The sequence below is a fragment of the Staurois parvus genome, unplaced genomic scaffold (assembly GCF_062004578.1).
Source record: "Staurois parvus isolate SC_StPar_1 unplaced genomic scaffold, SC_StPar_1.0 ptg000017l, whole genome shotgun sequence".
Classification (NCBI taxonomy): Eukaryota; Metazoa; Chordata; class Amphibia; order Anura; family Ranidae; genus Staurois; species Staurois parvus.
This window is the reverse complement of record NW_028317813.1, coordinates 18482084-18499479: the sequence shown is the minus strand read 5'-3', so window position 1 is coordinate 18499479 and position 17396 is coordinate 18482084. Positions and strand designations below refer to the sequence as shown.

General features: G+C 43.2%; 1 protein-coding gene across 4 annotated transcripts in view; it reads left to right on the top strand.

Annotated features, from left to right (window-relative positions):
- The window catches only part of STAT6 (signal transducer and activator of transcription 6), a 270518-nt gene that overhangs the window by 122187 nt on the left and 130935 nt on the right, over positions 1 to 17396 (top strand). Inside the window, exon 3 of one of the 4 annotated variants that reach the window (XM_089681103.1) lies at positions 1399 to 1468. The exons of the other annotated variants lie outside the window; for them this stretch is intronic. The gene's annotated coding sequence lies outside the window, so the exon portion shown is untranslated. The remainder of the gene's footprint in view (positions 1 to 1398; positions 1469 to 17396) is intronic. 4 annotated transcript variants of the gene reach the window in all.

Here is a 17396-nt window from a genome sequence, read left to right as displayed (position 1 = left end):
GCTATCAAAGTGCCGCTTCTGGCCCTCGGGAGGCAGTTTGGAGACCCCTGGTTTACACCCACCAACCTCCAATTCAATTTTGTCCGCTAAAAGAAAAATGGAAGGGTATACGTCCTCCTCTGTCTAGGTGGATTGGAACGGAGGGCAGTCAGGTGTAAACAGAGAGCGGAGTCAGTTTACTCCCAACCACCCAGAGAGGTCTCTGCCTGTGTCCACTCTGCAAAAACTGAGAAGACACAGATGACTCATCTGCCCACTTTACTCTGATCAGCAGGGGATCAGTGCACAGGTCCCCTGCTGATAAAAATGCAGTCCGCCCCATTTGAAAGGGGCCTAAAGCTGTGAAATTGTATGAAATGATGCATCCTCTTGCAGGAAAACCACTCATTGAGACAGCACTGGTTATCCATTGATTTTAAAATAAATTTGCTACAAGATGATCAAACAGTTGTTAAGTTGAGACAAAACAATTCAAATTCCAGAGTATATTTATTCTGTTTGCCACTTAGTGTTTTGGGATGTCGCTCGGTACTGCAGTGCAAACGTGTATCAATCACGGTATGTTTTATAATATCAGTTCTGCTGGTTCTCAAGGTGCATCTCTCTGCCCTCTTGATCTCTCTTCGGACTACATTTACTACCATAGTATTATCATCTGATTGCACACTGCCTCGTTGTTTTTGGGGTTACTAAAGCCTCAACCTCCGGTTGTGGCTCTACTGCTGACTTTAACAATGAGCACCACCCCAGTGTGCATGTTCCATGAGGATCAGCAAGGCCTCCTAAGCTGTATGATTGTCTTGGCCCTATGTTCTAATGATCATTACTTAGGACCCATTTGCACCTGAAAGGCATGTTTCCTGCAAGGCACATGAATGTGCTGTCCTTATGCAGGTACCAGTTAATTGTTAATAGCATCTCTTTTAATTAAAAAAAATATAAAAAACATTGACTTTAATTTCTGGTTGTGTGTCAAAATGGTGTTGATTGTGTCTTTGTGGACATGTTTGTAGTTGTGTTAATAGAGAATTGATACTGTTTCTGTGAACATGTTCCTGCCCGTGTCTGTTATTTGTAAGTTATGGTAATAATATTGTATCTATTATTATAGATTTGTTTTGTTTTATTTTGTTGAACTTTTGCCTTCCTTTTTTTGGATGGGACTTTCCAACATTAATCTATTGCAACTGTTTTCTGGACATTTTGATGTGAAGATTGCTCCTAATAATTACTAGGATAAATGAATCTCCAAAATGCCCAGAATGCAGTGAAAAGTGGTAAATTATTAACTATTTCACACTGTTTCAGAGAAATACAGAGAGTAGAAGCAGAGACAGCAGTATGTGTTGAGATTAGCTTAGGTTTGAGTTGCTCATTAACATTTCTTTTGTTTCCAAGTTTGGGAAAGGTGTCCGATGGAGTGAGTCATTAAAGCCACCTGGCAGGGAGTCTTCATGAGGAATTTCAGGTGTGAATGGTCATTAACATATATTTTGTTTCCAAGGGTGGGAATGTGTGACAAGCTTGGTAGGAACATCCTGTGTTCAATGTTTTGTCAATTTGAGTACCTTGACAACTCTTTGCATGCATTTTTCATGATGAAAAAAGGCTCTGGACAGCATCGGGAACTAGAAGAGATAAAAAAAAGTTTTAAATGCAAACGCTTATGCAGATATGCAGCGTTTAGTCACGTTTACAAACGTTTTGTGTTTGAAACGCTGATAAAATTGACTGCTGAATGCAAGTTTTCTGCATTCAAAAAAACGACTGTAAACTCAAATGCCTGTAAACGACTGTAAATGAAGATGTGTACATGGACACATAGGAAAACATTAGGGTGAGTTCAGGGGCTGCTGAAAAAAATGCTGAACAGCTCCTAAACATGAGTTTATCAGCCGCAGTGTACATGAGCCCTTACAGACAAATAGAAGTGTGGACTGTTTTAAAAAGAATATATAAATCTTTATTGATACAAAACAAACCAGTAGCTTTACACTTGCAGCTGTTAAATGCATGTACATGTATCACAGTATGGATCATGTATATAATTCCCACATTCTCTGTCAATAATGTAGTTTATCTTGAAGACAGAAGTACCCAACGTGCTTCAAAGTAGGGTTTTTATGTTATAATTCAGGAGTGTATATCTGCAGGAAAACAATGTTCCACACTGGAGAGATAAGAGTACACAACAGCTGTCAGAAAAATGACTTAAATTCCAACTTGCTGCTGCTCACTTCAAAACAGCAAAAGGGGGAACCATAAGGATAGGACTGTATCACTCCTGAGCCACTAAGGCTGTCTTGGACATGTCTGGAGGTGGATACCCATAAAAGAAAAAATGAACAGGCCAGGGTGTGTTCACCCCCGGGAAAATTGACATACACTGTTCGTGCATAGATAGATGGTAATAGAGTAGTTACTGTAAGGGGAGAGCCAACTATCAGGTCAATGCCGGATCATATGAGGATATCATATGGGGATGATGGCAATTTTCTTAGCATCCTACTCTTCATATTATATTATAGATGTTTTTTCATCTCATCTTTGCGACATGGCACGATGATCAAACCAGATGTGTGCATAATGCAGTTCTGGTACGAGACTCACAATTACAAGTTTTAGCTGTAGTTTATGTAAGATTAGTTGGTAGCATTTGACCAATCATAAGCAACATTACCTTTTAAAGAAGCTAGCAAAAAACTATGATACCCACAAATCTCCTTAGGCAACAATTTATCTGCCTTTACAGCACCAGTACAGTTATCCAGGCGCTCTTGTGCTGGAATTATTGCTCTCACTCTGATGTTCACGGCAATACATCACACATGTGATGTGACTGTAGTTTATATATATGTGCACCCTAGGCGTGCATTTGCACATGTGTGGAGCAATGTGGTTTTCGGCAAATTTTTTTGGTTACATTCATTTTATTATAATTGTATTTTTTAAATTAATTTCTTTTATTTATATTTACTTTATTGCTGTCACAAGGGGATAATAAATCCCTATGTGATAGCATTGGGCAGGTAACAGGTACACAAGGAGGAGGGGGGGTGACCACGGTGCTGCCCACTCTGTAAAAGTGATCTGCTCCTTTTTACGTAGTATGTCCAAAATGTTGAGCTACTTAAATTCACTTACTGGTGGCTCAAGCATCAACTGCTCTTTTAGTAAAATAATATTTCTAAAGGTAATTTTTAACTCATCTTTTGTTTGAGGCTCCTGTGTTCTTGATCTTAAATTGGAGCTCTACCCAAAAGGGGAGGTTCCACTTTAAGGACTGGTCCCCCACTCCCCATTAAGGATTGGCACCTTTGGGGAGTGCGGGGGACCCGAAATTGAAAGGTACCCACTCCTACTTCCACTGCAGTCGCCTAGGCCAGGGGTCTCCAAACTATGGCCCTCCAGCTGTTGAAGTACTACAAGTCCCATCATGCTTCTGGGAGTCTTGTCTGTGGCTGTCATAGTCTTGGAAAGCTTCATGGGACTTGCAGTTCCTCAACATCTGGAGGGCCATAGTTTGGAGACCCCTGGCTTTGGAGAAGTTGTCCTCCCCCCTCCCTCCCCGTAGTCTTCTGGGACTATTCACAAAGCGCAGCACTACTTGCACATGCGCAGTGACCACTGGGTGCCCACACTTAAGATGCCAGCACCGGGAACACTGGAGGGCTGGTGAAACAGGCTGCGGGTGGGATACCACAGGATTGAGGAACAGGTAAATGTCCGTTTTATAAAAGTCAGCAGCTACAGTTTTTGTAGATGCTGACTTTTTAATTTTTTTTTTTCACTGGAACTCTGCTTTACCTTAGCTACTACCCTCAAGAACACTATTTATATCCTTAATATACACTATATTGTCAAAAGTATTGGGACGCCTGCCTTAACACACATGAACTTTAATAGAGTCCCAATCTTAGTCCATAGGGTTCAATATTGAGTTGGCCCACCCTTTGCAGCTATAACAGCTTCAACTCTCCTGGGAAGGCTGTCCACAAGGTTTAGGAGTGCGTCTATGAGAATGTTTGACCATTATTCCAGAAGTGCATTTGTGAGTTCAGGCACTGATGTCGGACGAGAAGGTCTGGCTCACAGTCTTCACTCTAATTCATCCCAAAGGTGTTCTATTGGGTTTAGGTCAAAACTCTGTGCAGGTCAGTCAAATTCCTCCACCCTAAACTCACTCATCCATGTCTTTATGGACCTTGCTTTGTGCGCTGGTATGCAGTCATGTTGGAACAGGAAGGGGCCATCCCAAACTGTTCCCGCAAAGCTGAGAGCATGACGCCTTAAGAGTTCCCTTCACTAGAACTAAGGGGCCAAGCCCGACCCCTGAAAAATAACCCCACACCATAATCCCCCCTCCACCAAACTTTACACTTGGCACAATGCAGTCAGGCAAGTACTGTCCTCCTGGCAAACACCAAACCCAGACACGTCCATCGGATTGCCAGGCAGAGAAACGTGATTCATCACTCCAGAGAACACATCTCCACTGCTCTAGAGTCCAGTGGTGACATGCTTTACATCATTGCATCCGACACTTTGCATTGCACTTGGTGATTTAAGGCTTGAATGCAGCTGCTCGGCCATTGAAAACCACTCCATGAAGCTCTCTACACACTGTTGTGTTAATCTGAAGGCCACTTGAAGTCTGTAGGTTTTTAGTTATTGACTGCAGACAGTTTGCAACTTCTGCGCACTGTGCGCTTCAGCACGCATTGACCTCACTCTGTTGATTTACATGGCCTACCACTTTGTGGCTGAGTTACTTTTGTTTCCAGTTGCTTTCACGTTGTTATAATACCACTAACAGTTGACTGTGGAATATTTAGTAGCAAAGAAATTTCACGGATGGACTTGTTGCACAGGTGGCAACCCATCATAGTACCACACTTGAATTCACTGAGCTCCTGAAAGTGACCCATTTTTTCACAAATGTTTGTAGAAGCAGTCTGCATGCCTAGGTGCTTGATTTTATACACATGTGGCCATGGAGGCAATTGGAACATCTGAATCCAATGATTTTAGAGTGGTTTCCCAATACTTTTGGCAATATAGTGTATTTTAAAGGTTTTAACAATGTCCCATGTTTTTGTACATAGTAATGTAGAATTCCAGCCTAAACCTAACTAGCCTTAAAATTATCCCATCCCCTTCCTAACACTTATACTGACTGAATTTGTATAAAACATGCAGAAACTTACCTGTTTTCAGCCCGCTCCGGATCAGTTACATGCACATGCAGGCAAAGCAAGCACAGCCAGAGCACACCCATCAGATCATATACAGTTAGAGGATACCCAGTCAGACTATACACAGTTAAAGCGCACCTGATAACCGTGCAAGCAGTCAAACAAACACAAGGCACTCACAGCCTGAAAATACACACATAGTCTAAGAACATACAAAATGCACAGCCCACACACAGTCAGAGGACATAATTTACCATACCACTTGTTGTAGTAAGAATTGTTAGAACAACATGGTTGAATTACCTGGTCTAGAAAACGATGGGAGCTTAACTGGGAAACAAGAGCAATGTGCTTGGCACTATCTAGGAGACAAGAGCAAGCTGGCTGCACAAACAGAGCATATGTCTGTACAATCACAAATATTTATTTACCATGAGCCTAAAAGAATCATAACTTCAAGTTTGACAGATAAATAATTAAAACCATTTCAATGGTCACAAGGAAGTACACAGATTTTTGGTGTATGCTCTGTTACGTGTGTATCTTCCAATTGTTTTGCATTATTTGCGTAATAACCAGTTGGCGTATATGGCCCATAAGAAAAGTCTTTAACCCCCTAATGATGAAGGTCAAAACAAATCTTAACGCTTGAACCCAGTTTTGCAACTTTGGCATGTGTTACTAAAACTGTATATATCTTTGCAACTACTTAGTATATCCAGGTGAAATGATAGATTTTTTTTTTTCAGAAAAAATTGGGAGTTCAATTTGTGGTCAATGCTAACAGATATCTCCACATTCTTTTTACTCTCAAAGGATAATTGACCAACACTAGTAAAAATTAAAACATTTTGGACTTTGGCTGTATCTCCTTGCCATTACCATGATCCACCACCAAAGAACAACCCCAAAAACCTTCTCCTATTTCTGATGTTCATCGAGGGTACCACATGGCATGTGGTATTTGTTTCCATTGTAATGCCCCAAAACAATGGTGTGCATTTAACTGATTTTTTTTTTTTTTTTGCCTTCAACACAGTGATCCTGATACTGACACTAACACTGACACTAAATAAAAGCTTTTTTTTAGATCCTAACTAAAAAATTCTAACATGGACTCTAATTCCTAATGTCACCCCGGTGCACGGTCTTGCAGGAGCATTCACTAATGCATGCGCACATTTTTGCACAAATTAGTGTGGCCACAATGGAGATTGGCATGTTTGCCAGGTCTTTTCTGATTTCTTACCTTACAGTGTCAGTGGGAGGAATAGTGCCCCATTGTTGGTGTTAGTGGGACGAACAGTGCCCCATCACTGGTGTCAGTGAGAGTAATGGTGGTGTAAGAAATTATGCCCCATTATTGTTGTCAGTGAGCCACATAAAGGCAAGCAAAGGGCTGCATCCAGCCCGGGTCCAATTTGGAGATCACTGCTATAGTCAGAAATGCTAGTCAGTCTTATGCAGCCTAATTCAGTAGACTTCTCGCAGGGCCTATGTGTAACAATTTTCCACATTTTGTTTAAGATTCTTCATAAATTGAAGACACTACATGGATTTTGTCAGTGGTGCAGAAGACAAATGCCAGGATGAATGTTAGAATCATTTCGAAGTACCTTTGAACACTGAGTCAGTTGCAATGCAAATGTTTAACATTTAACTGTGGTTCTATTTAAGTCAGTGGTATTTAAAGTGCATAACCACAAGCTCATAACATTCCTGTCTGTGTAGTAAGGTACATACGGTAATTATATACTCTGCTGCTGAAGTAATAAACCTCTGTATGGTTGAATGAGTTCACATAGTGTTTTGAGACACTACAATCTCCGGACTGTATCTTGCTCCCTTGCTGAATTTTTGGGGGAATTTTTTGTATTTGTTTTAAAGCTGAATTATGCAATGATAGGAAATTATTTTGAATAATTACATATGACAGTAACATAAAGAAATTGCCTAAAAAGTGAATGAAATAAATTAATGTGTGTGCATCATAGTCATTGAATATCCTCCATAGATTTGTAATGTAGTCAGAAGATCTGCTTGCAGAACAGTCATTCTATGTTATATTCTACACCCGCAGGGGCCACTGACATTAACAGGTTCTTTCCCCACAGTGCAGAGGCAGCCAGGTACACAGCAACACTCCAAACATTCTAAGGGATGTCTTTTTTAAAGTTTCTTTGCTTGTAAAACTTATCTTTGTAACAGGATAGGGTTTGGAATGGTATGGAATATGCCAAACACTTAAGCACAGTAAATAGAGGATACTCCTCTGTTTAGCAAATAGCAGTCTTTTTCTCACAGCTGAACACCATAGGGCATTCTCAGTGTGAGATCATTTACAGCACAGATAATGATGATGCAGAGAGTTCTTTCACCCTAATGACTAGGGAAGACCAGAAGTAGAGACTCCTCAGGAGAGGAACTACTTGGCCCAGCTATCCCAAATGTAAACAGTCACTAAATCTTGCGCTTGGGTCAGTGCTCACAATATCCCAGGCATCTGCACACTTCTCAGCTTCAACCAGGTACTACTCCAGACAAGATCCTTGACTCCAGAAGAAATTATAATTAGGCCTCCCAGCTCTACCAGAGTTGGGACCTTGAACATCAGCACACCCCAGTAGGAATGCCTGAAAAGGAGCAGCAACCCCAGAGACTGCTGTGGGCTCTTTCAGTAAGACAAGAATAGGACTGTTCGAGGCCTCAAGCTATTTACTGTATGTCCTCTGCAACCACCTACTGGGCACACCTCCCCAGGCATATCTGAAGCACAATAAATATTCATGCTGCTTATTTGACTTTCTCACCCTCTATGTTCCAGAAGCCTCCAAAATGCAGGAGAAAACAATCAAACCTCTTGCTTGTGAAACCTAGAATAGCCCAAAGAAATCAACAGCTGCTCCAATGATTTCAGAGGAGCCAAAAAAGAACTAAATTCACCTAACATCTTAGCAACCTGTCTAGGAGGGTAATACATATGAAAAGTAAGCATGCATTCCACTATTAGCTACAATGCTATGAAAAAGTATTTGTTCCCTTCCTGATTTTTTTATTTTTTTGCATATTTGTCACACTTAAATGATTCAGATCATCAAACAAATGTTAATGTTACACAAAGATAACCCGAGTAAGTAAAAAAAGGAGTTTTTAAATTGTGAATTCATTTATTACGGGAAAAAAAACTGTCCAAACCTGTCTGGCCCCGAGTGAAAAGGTAATTCCCCTCTAAACCTGTGCCACCCTTGATGGCAACAACTGCAATAAAGTGTTTGCTATAACTGACAATGAGTTTCACATCGCTGTGGAGGAATCTTGACCCACTCTTCTTTGCAGAATTGTGTTAATTCAGCCACACTGGAAGGTTTTAGAGCATGAACAGCCTGTTTAAGGTTATGCCACAGATTTAAGTCTAAACTTTAACTAGACCACTCCAAAACCTTCATTTTTTTTGAGCCATTCAGAGGTGGACTTGCTGTGTTTTGGATCATTGTCCTGATGCATAACCCAAGTGCACTTAAAATTGAGGTCACAAACTGATGACTGGTATTTTCTGGTAGAGAGCAGAAACTGTGGTTCCATCAATTATGGCAAATCACCCAGATCCTGAAGCTGCAAAGCAGCTCCAGACCATCACACTGCTACCACCATGTTTTCCTGTTGGTATGATGTTTTTTTTTAATGGAATGCTGTGCTAGTTTTACGCCAGATGTAACAGGGTGCACACCTTCCAAAAGGTTCAACGTTTGTCTCATCAGTCCACAGAATATTTACCAAAAAGTCTTAGGGATAATCAAGATGTTTTTAGTAAATGTGAGACAAGCCTTTATGTTCGTTTTGGTCAGCAGTGGCTTTTGCCTTGGAACTCTTCCATGGATGCCATTTTTGCCCAGTCTCTTTCTTATTGTTGACTCATGAATAGTTACCTTAACTGAGGCAAATGAGGCCTGCAGTTCTTTATATGCTCTTCTGGGTTCTTTTATGACCTTCTGGATGAGTCATCGTTGTGCACTTGGAGTAATTTTGGTAGGCTGGCCAATCCTGGGAAGGTTCACCACTGTTCCAAGTTTTCTCTATTTGTGGATAATGGCTCTCATTGTGGTTCGCTGGACTCCCAAAGCCTTAGAAATGGCTTTGTAATCCTTTTCAGACTGATACACATCAATTACTTTGTTTCTCATCTGTTCTCGAATTTCTTTGCAGCATGATGTGTTGCTTTTTTAGATCTTTTAGCATGCTTCGCTTTGTCAGACAGCTTCTATTTAAGTGATTTTTTGATTCAACAATAATCAGGCCTGGGTGTAACAAGTGAAATTTAACTCAGCTTTCCAAAAAAATTTGGTTAATCACAGGTCATTTATGATTTAGCAAGGAAGGAAGAGGGGATGGGGGGACACAATTACTTTTCACATAGAGCCAGGTAGGTTTGGACCAGGGGCGGACTGACCATTCGGAAACTCTGGCACTGCCCGAGGGACCGGGGTCAGTAGGGGGCCCCACAAGATGCCCCTGGTACCTTTTTCATAGGCTTTTTTGAGTTTGGGCAAGGACACAGGGGCCCCATGATCCCCTATTGCCCCCATGAGTTGTCAGTCCGCCCCTGGTTTGGACAGCTTTTTTTCCCTTAATAAATTAAATCAATGTTTAAAAAACGCATTTTATATTTACTCAGGTAAATTTTGTGTAATGTTAACATTTGTTTGATGATCTGAATCATTTATGTGATGAACAGCTACAGGGAGAGAGGTGGCTTCTCTGATTAGCTCTTTCTACAGCTGAAGAGAATCCACCCCTATCAGCCCTGGGGCAGGAGGACTTTGGATTAGCAGCCTGGGCCAGGATGGCCCTGGATTGGATGCTGGCACTTTTTAGTCCTGTGCACCATCGGGTGATGCAGCAGATCCACATGGAGGAAAAAATGGAGAGAGCCTGGGAAACTCTTGGCTACTGACCACATGCTTTTGCCAGAGGATCTGTGCTGCACCTGGATCAAATGCCAAACTGTGTGCAGGGACCAGGCTTTGAGCTGCTTCTGTGCTGAATAACACTGTTTGCAGTGAGGGAGGAGAGGCTGTGCTTTTGAGAGGGAGGACCTTTTTGCTGGCCACAGAGGGACCATTCAGGACCCTAGGTGAGACAACTCTGGTCACCATCATATCAACTTTTACTGAGCACTCCAACAAAAGGGCCCCACACCAGGAGACTCTCAGAGTCCCACAGGCCAGTGGTTAGGCAGGGCATCTCGGCAGTAGGTAGACTGTATTGCCATTGCAAATGCCATCTGTATTGCTGTGTTGTTAATCTGCATGACAAGCCAGTATTGCTCTCTAACAGCCGCCTAGTGCATGTTTTTGCACATGTTGCTTTCCAGGCGGATGTGGTTGCTGAACAGTGACACCCTTAATTGTGTTGCCTGCACTGCTGTATTGTAAACTGATGTTAACCCATTCTTTTCTAGGGCTTTGCCTTTAAATAAAGCCCATTTAAGCCTTTGTGGTTTGCTGGTGTTCTTGGGTCTAGGAAAGGCTGGGTCATCACAGATGCAGGGCAGAAGGGGCCTAATAACTCAAGTGGCTCCTTCAGGGATGAGCGCTACACAATGATTATAAAAGTATATGTTGGTAAGCTTTCATTTAAATAAGAAAGTGAATGCATGAAAAAAATAAAAGTGTGCCAGATAGTGAGTGTTCTGGAATGCAATTTGAACCTGGGTGCTCTAGTATGCAAATCTCAAATTCATCTAGGACCCTGGTGCCAGCCTGTTGTCTAGGGCTGCAAACTGCCTTTTTGGCACCTTCTGTGTGGCCCTAGGGGTGCTTGCAAACAGTAGTCTGTATTTTCCTATTGCCTGGTTGGAGCAGTGATTTCTAGTGGTCTTATGTAATGTGTTAACAGTTTAAGTCTCCTGAAGCATGTACCCATTCTTCAACAACTCCTATAGCATGTTCACAGGTTTCTAGTCATCGTCTGTGGCAAGTAGGTGGTCCTTGACTATCTCCTGTTGCATGTTGCTAACTTTGGCAGCTTTCTGTAATATTTCATTCACTGACTAATATGTGTAGTGATGTCAGCAGTCACCCGTGAGACTCTCTATATCAAGAAATATGACTTCAACTAATCCAGGAAGTTAAAAATGAGCCTCTACCACATCTGTCTTTGTTAGCCTATCATTGAAAGCCTTGGCCAACTAATAAGACCAGGAAAACTCAAATAAAAAAATGTTACCGTACTGGGACACAAGAATGTAATTATTACCAAAATATCATCAAAGCTAAACAGAAACAAATAATGGCTGTACAACACATTGTGGACACTAATCATCATTTTTGCAAGATATATATATATATATATATATATATATATATAATTTTTTTACATTTTCTGTGCATGTGATCACTGTGACCAATCACAGCTAATGACACAATTGTATACAATGGATGGCATGAAAGGAAGCAATCCATTGTTTACAACTGTCATGTGACCTGCTGTGATTGGTCACAACAGGTCACATGGTACTGGCAATGGGCCAGTACACAGATCTGTCATTGGCTGTGTCTGAGGTACACAGCCAGTAAATGATCTTGCCACAGCACAGCCATGCACACACAAGGCGCGATCCGGGAAGGACTTCATATAACGCCTACCCGGATCGACGAGAGTCCCTCCCGGCCATCATTTTCCTATTGGCAGGGCAGGAAGTGGTTAAGTGGTTAAAATCTGCGCCTAGCAGCACTAGTCGTTGGTTCAAATTCCAGCCATAAAACTACCTCCCTAGAGCTTGTATGTTCTCACTGAGTGCCTGCTCATATACGCTATATTGACTAAAGTATTTGGACACCCCTCCAAATCATTGGGTTCAGGTGTTCCAATCACCTGCATGGCCACAGGTGTATAAAATCAAGCACCTAGGCATGCAGACTGCTTCTATAAACATTTGTGAAAGAATGGGTCGCTCTCAGTAGCTCCGTGAATTCAAGCATGGTACTGTGATAAGTTGCCACCTGTGCAATAAGTCCATAGACACACTCCTAAACCTTGTGAACAGTCTTCCCAGAAGAGTTGAAGCTGTTATAGCTGCAAAGGGTGGGCCAACTCAATATTGAACCCCACAGACTAAGACTGGGAAGCCATTAAATTTCATGTGCATGTAAGGGTAGGTGTCCCAATAGTTTTGCCAATAAATTGTATATGTGGATTGGATGTGGTTTGAAGTGCATCCAATCTGCATGACATGTGAAAAAACATTGCTATGGTGCCTGTTCACATACTGTATGTCTGGTGCACTGGCAGTGTGGTTTGGGTCTGGTACGGATTTGAAGGGGAACCCCACGCCAAAATGTAAAAAAAACCCTGCTGACAGCTGAAACATTAAAGAATGCTTTCACTACTTAATAATATAACTCATGTGGTATGTTAGTAGCTGTGCGTTAATTTACTGCATACTCAGATGCAGTAATATACTGCTTAGTGAATTGTCCCTGTTCGAAGTTCACGGTTGAACCTTTGGTAAGTTCAAATGTTCAACCGCAAACCGAACAGGGGGGTGTTTGGCCCATCACTAGTCACTGACACTGAGGGGTCCAGAAGCATCTAGGACAGTCAATTTCAAATGTGCCCAGACCCACATCATGCCCTTACTGAGTTGGGAAAGAAAGGGGGGCAGCAGTCTGTTTGCTGGGCACTGCAGGATGGCTGAGGGGCTCTCTTGGCTCTTACTGTGGAGGCAAAGTGGTCTCTCTCTCTTTGTGGAGGCAAAAGCGGTCTCTCTCTCTCTCTCTCTCTCTCTCTCTCTCTCTCTCTGTGGGGGCACAAGTGATCTCTCTCTCTCTGTGGGAGCACAAGCAGTTTCTGCCTGTGGGGCACAAGTGGTCTCTCTCTCTGGTGAGGGTACAAGCAGTGTCTCTCTGTGGAGGCACAAGCGGTCTCTCTTTATTTGGGAGCACAATCAGTCCCTCTCTGTGGGGGCATGAGCAGTCTCTCTCTCTCTGTGGGGGCACAAGTGGTCTCTCTCTCTGGTGAGGTTACCAGCAGTCCCTCTCTGTGGAGGCACAAGCAGTCTCTCTTTATTTGGCGGCACAAGCAGTCTCTTTTTGTGGGAGCACAATCAGTCCCTCTCTGTGGGGGCATGAGCAGTCTCTCACTCTCTCTCTCTGTGGGGGCACAAGTGGTCTCTCTGTGGAGGCACAAACAATCTCTTTCTTTCTCTCTAGGGGCACAAGTGTTCTTTTTGTGGACTCACAAACAATCTCTTTCTTTCTCTCTGGGGGCACAAGCGGTCTCTCTGTGGAGGCACAAACAATCTCTTTATTTCTCTCTAGGGGCACAAGTGTACTTTCTGTGGAGGCACAAGTGATCTCTTTCTTTCTCTCTGGGGGCACAAGCGGTCTCTCTGTGGAGGCACAAACAATCTCTTTCTTTCTCTCTGGGGGCACAAGCGGTCTCTCTGTGGAGGCACAAACGATCTCTTTCTTTCTCTCTGGGGGCACAAGCGGTCTCTCTGTGGAGGCACAAACAATCTCTTTCTTTCTCTCTGGGGGCACAAGCGGTCTCTCTGTGGAGGCACAAACAATCTCTTTCTTTCTCTCTGGGGGCACAAGCGGTCTCTCTGTGGAGGCACAAATGATCTCTTTCTTTCTCTCTGGGGGCACAAGTGTTCTTTCTGTGGAGGCAAAAGCAATCTCTTTCTTTCTCTCTGGGGGCACAAGTGTTCTTTCTGTGGAGGCACAAGTGATCTCTTTCTTTCTCTCTGGGGGCACAAGCGGTCTCTCTGTGGAGGCACAAACAATCTCTCTCTTTCTCTCTGGGGGCACAAGCGGTCTCTCTGTGGAGGCACAAACGATCTCTTTCTTTCTCTCTGGGGGCACAAGCGGTCTCTCTGTGGAGGCACAAATGATCTCTTTCTTTCTCTCTGGGGGCACAAGTGTTCTTTCTGTGGAGGCAAAAGCAATCTCTTTCTTTCTCTCTGGGGGCACAAGTGTTCTTTCTGTGGAGGCACAAGTGATCTCTTTCTTTCTCTCTGGGGGCACAAGCGGTCTCTCTGTGGAGGCACAAACAATCTCTTTCTTTCTCTCTGGGGGCACAAGCGGTCTGTCTGTGGAGGCACAAGCGATCTCTTTCTTTCTCTCTGGGGGCACAAGTGTTCTTTCTGTGGAGGCACAAGCAATCTCTTTCTTTCTCTGTAAGGGCAAAAGTGGGGTTGCTAGTCTTGCCTAGAGCGCAAAATAGTCTAGCACCGGCCCTGCTCATCTCTCCATATTTTCTGTCAGTGGGAGGGAGAAATGAGCTCTTTGTCAAAGAGGAATGCACACAGTGCTACATACAGTATCTATAGCCAAGGCTTTATTTTTGTTTTGGATAGAGGAAGGAGTAGAAGCTCTGCCAGGTCCACACTGAGCTTTACCCTCTATATTTGCCCTGCTGACCGTTATCACTGAGATGCAAAGTGATGGCAAAATGCAAAGGGGGTTATTTACTAAAACTGCAAGGTGCAAAATCTGGTGCAGCTTTGCATGGTAGCTAGTCAGCTTCCAGGTTTTATTGACAAAGTTTAATTGAACACGCTGAAGTTAGAAGCTGATTGGCTACCACACACAGCTGCACCAGATTCTGAGTGCTCCAGTAGTAAATCTCCCCCCCCCCCAAAATGTCATGGTTGTCACCAGAACAGGAGGTCATATAATTGGTGACAGCTGTCTGAGAGGTGATTTCCCTTCATTTTTGAGAGTTTTCCTCTCACTACCACTTAACATTATGTTTCCAGAAAAGAAGTGAAGGGAAATCCCAAAAATTAAAAAAGTAGGTCAAAACATTAACTGATTGATATTTAGTTTGCTTATGCACTGCATACCATAAACAATTGCCATTATTTAAAAAAACTATGTCATTCTTTGTTGTATGTTGTTGCTGCTGATCTCCTGGCAATTCTCCTAGCCTCTTTCCAGCCACTTCCTGTCTGCAAGCAGGTCGAGTGCAAGCTGCCTGTTATTGCTCAAAGTGGCTTCCTGATGGTGACAGTGGTGGGACAATCTTGCACAATCAGCATGACTGTTTAGTCTCCACTGGAAGTACAGGGTAAGGGTGACCAGCAGGAGACAGAAAGAGACAAAGCATGAATGTTCTGTAATGGCAAATTCCCGGGCAAGCACTTCCCTGTGGTCCCCAGCTGTGTGTTTACATTACAGCAGCCAGGGATTCACAGGCAAACTGACCAAATTAGGCCAAATAGTTTGCCAGGTCCACAATCTCCAACAGGCAAATCACAAGTCTGTTAAGGGTTATACCATGCATAGTACCATTTTGAGTTGTCCTTTTAAATTGCTTTTCTCATATCCACAAATATAATAATTGCCGAAGGAGTTACCTGTTCATTTGCCAGAAATGCACTCAGTTCTTAAAGCGAAGTTCCAGCTGAAAAAAAAATCAACAGCTACAAAAACTGTAGCTGATTACTTTTAACCACTTTTCTACAGGGCACTTTCAAACCCTTCCTGTTCAGGCCAATTTTCAGCTTTCAGAGCTATTGCATTTTGAATGACAATTGCTCAGTCATGCAACACTGTACCCATATTAAATTTTTATACTTTTTTTGAGACAGAGCTTTATTTTGGTGGTATTTAATCACATCTGGGTTTTTTATTTTTTCCTAAACAAACCAAAAACCACTGAAAATTTTGAAAAAAAAAAGTTTTTTTCTTTGTTTCTTTTATAAAATGTTGTGAATTAGTAATTTTTCTCCTTCACTGATGTGCACTAATGAGGCTGCAGTGATGGGAACTGATAGACTGCCCTGATGGGTGCTGATAGGTGGCGCTGATGGACACTGATGAGGAGGCACTGGTAGGTGGCACTGATGGGCATTGACAGGCATCACTTGTGGGCATTGACAGACATTACTGATGGCCACTGAAAGGCAGTACTCATATATGGCACTGACAGGCGGCACTGATAGGCAGCACTGTCAGGCGGCACTGACTGGCACTGTTAGGCGGCACTGACTGGAACTGTTAGGCAGCACTGATGGGCACTGATAGGCGGCACTGACTGGCACTGATAGTTGTCACTGAAAGGCAGCTCAGATGGGCACTGATATGTGACATTGATTGCACTGGTAGGCACTGATATGTCGCATTGATGTGCACTGATGGGCACTGACAGGTGGCACTGATGGACACTGACAGGTGGCACAGGTGGCACTGATGGGGCTACACTGATCATCAGAGCACTGATCATTAGTGCCCTGATGATCAGTATAGATGTCCCTTCTGAGGAATGCCGATTACCGGCTCTCCTATCCTCATGAGCTGTCAGCGTGACAGTTCATGAGGAGAGGAATGCCGATAACCTGAATTTCCTTATTTACATGCGATCAGCTGTGATTGGAGACAGCTGATCACATGACAGAGCCGAAGTCATCAGCTCTTTCCGCTGATCGGTGATCCATTGTGTCCCAGGGACACATCGCACCACCGATCGCAGCGCTGCCCACCCCCAGGGACGTGCACATATGGTTAGAGTGGGAGGACATCATAAGACATCCTCCCAGAACAAGACATCCACCTCCCATCTGTCATTTCCTTATATGGCATGTGGGAGGTGGTTAAAATACAGTCACTTACTTGTCCCTTGGTCCAGCGGTGTCCTCACCACGGTTAGTTTCACCGGCCGCCTTCTCTCCCCAGCCGATTTCTCTCCCCGGCGCCAGCATCTTCAGTATGAGCACCCAGCTGTGGTAGCTTGCAGCTTCACAGCCGGGTGCCCACTGTGCATGTGCAAGAAGCGCTGCGCCTGGTAAATGACCCAGTAGTCTCCGGGGACCTGTCATGTCCCAGAAGACTATGGGGAGGGAGGGGGGGAAGACAACTTCCAATCGCCTTAGGCGATCGCAGCGGAAGTGGGAGCAAGTACCTGTCAAATTTGGGTACCCGCTCCTCCCCCCATACATGAATCATCTGCCTTTACTCAAGATGGCCACTACCAGAAATGCTGGGGGGTGTTTTTCAAAATGGTTTCTCAGCAAAATAAAACAGGGAGACATGGATGGATAAACAAAAAAGACTGAAAATTTAAAAGAAAATTATATTTTCTAATTTCAGTTATAAAAAATATCCAGTAAACTCAAAGTTAGTCATATATTTAGGCCAAAATGTATTCTGCTACATGTCTTTGGTAGAAAAAAAACCCAATACGTGTATCAATTTGTTT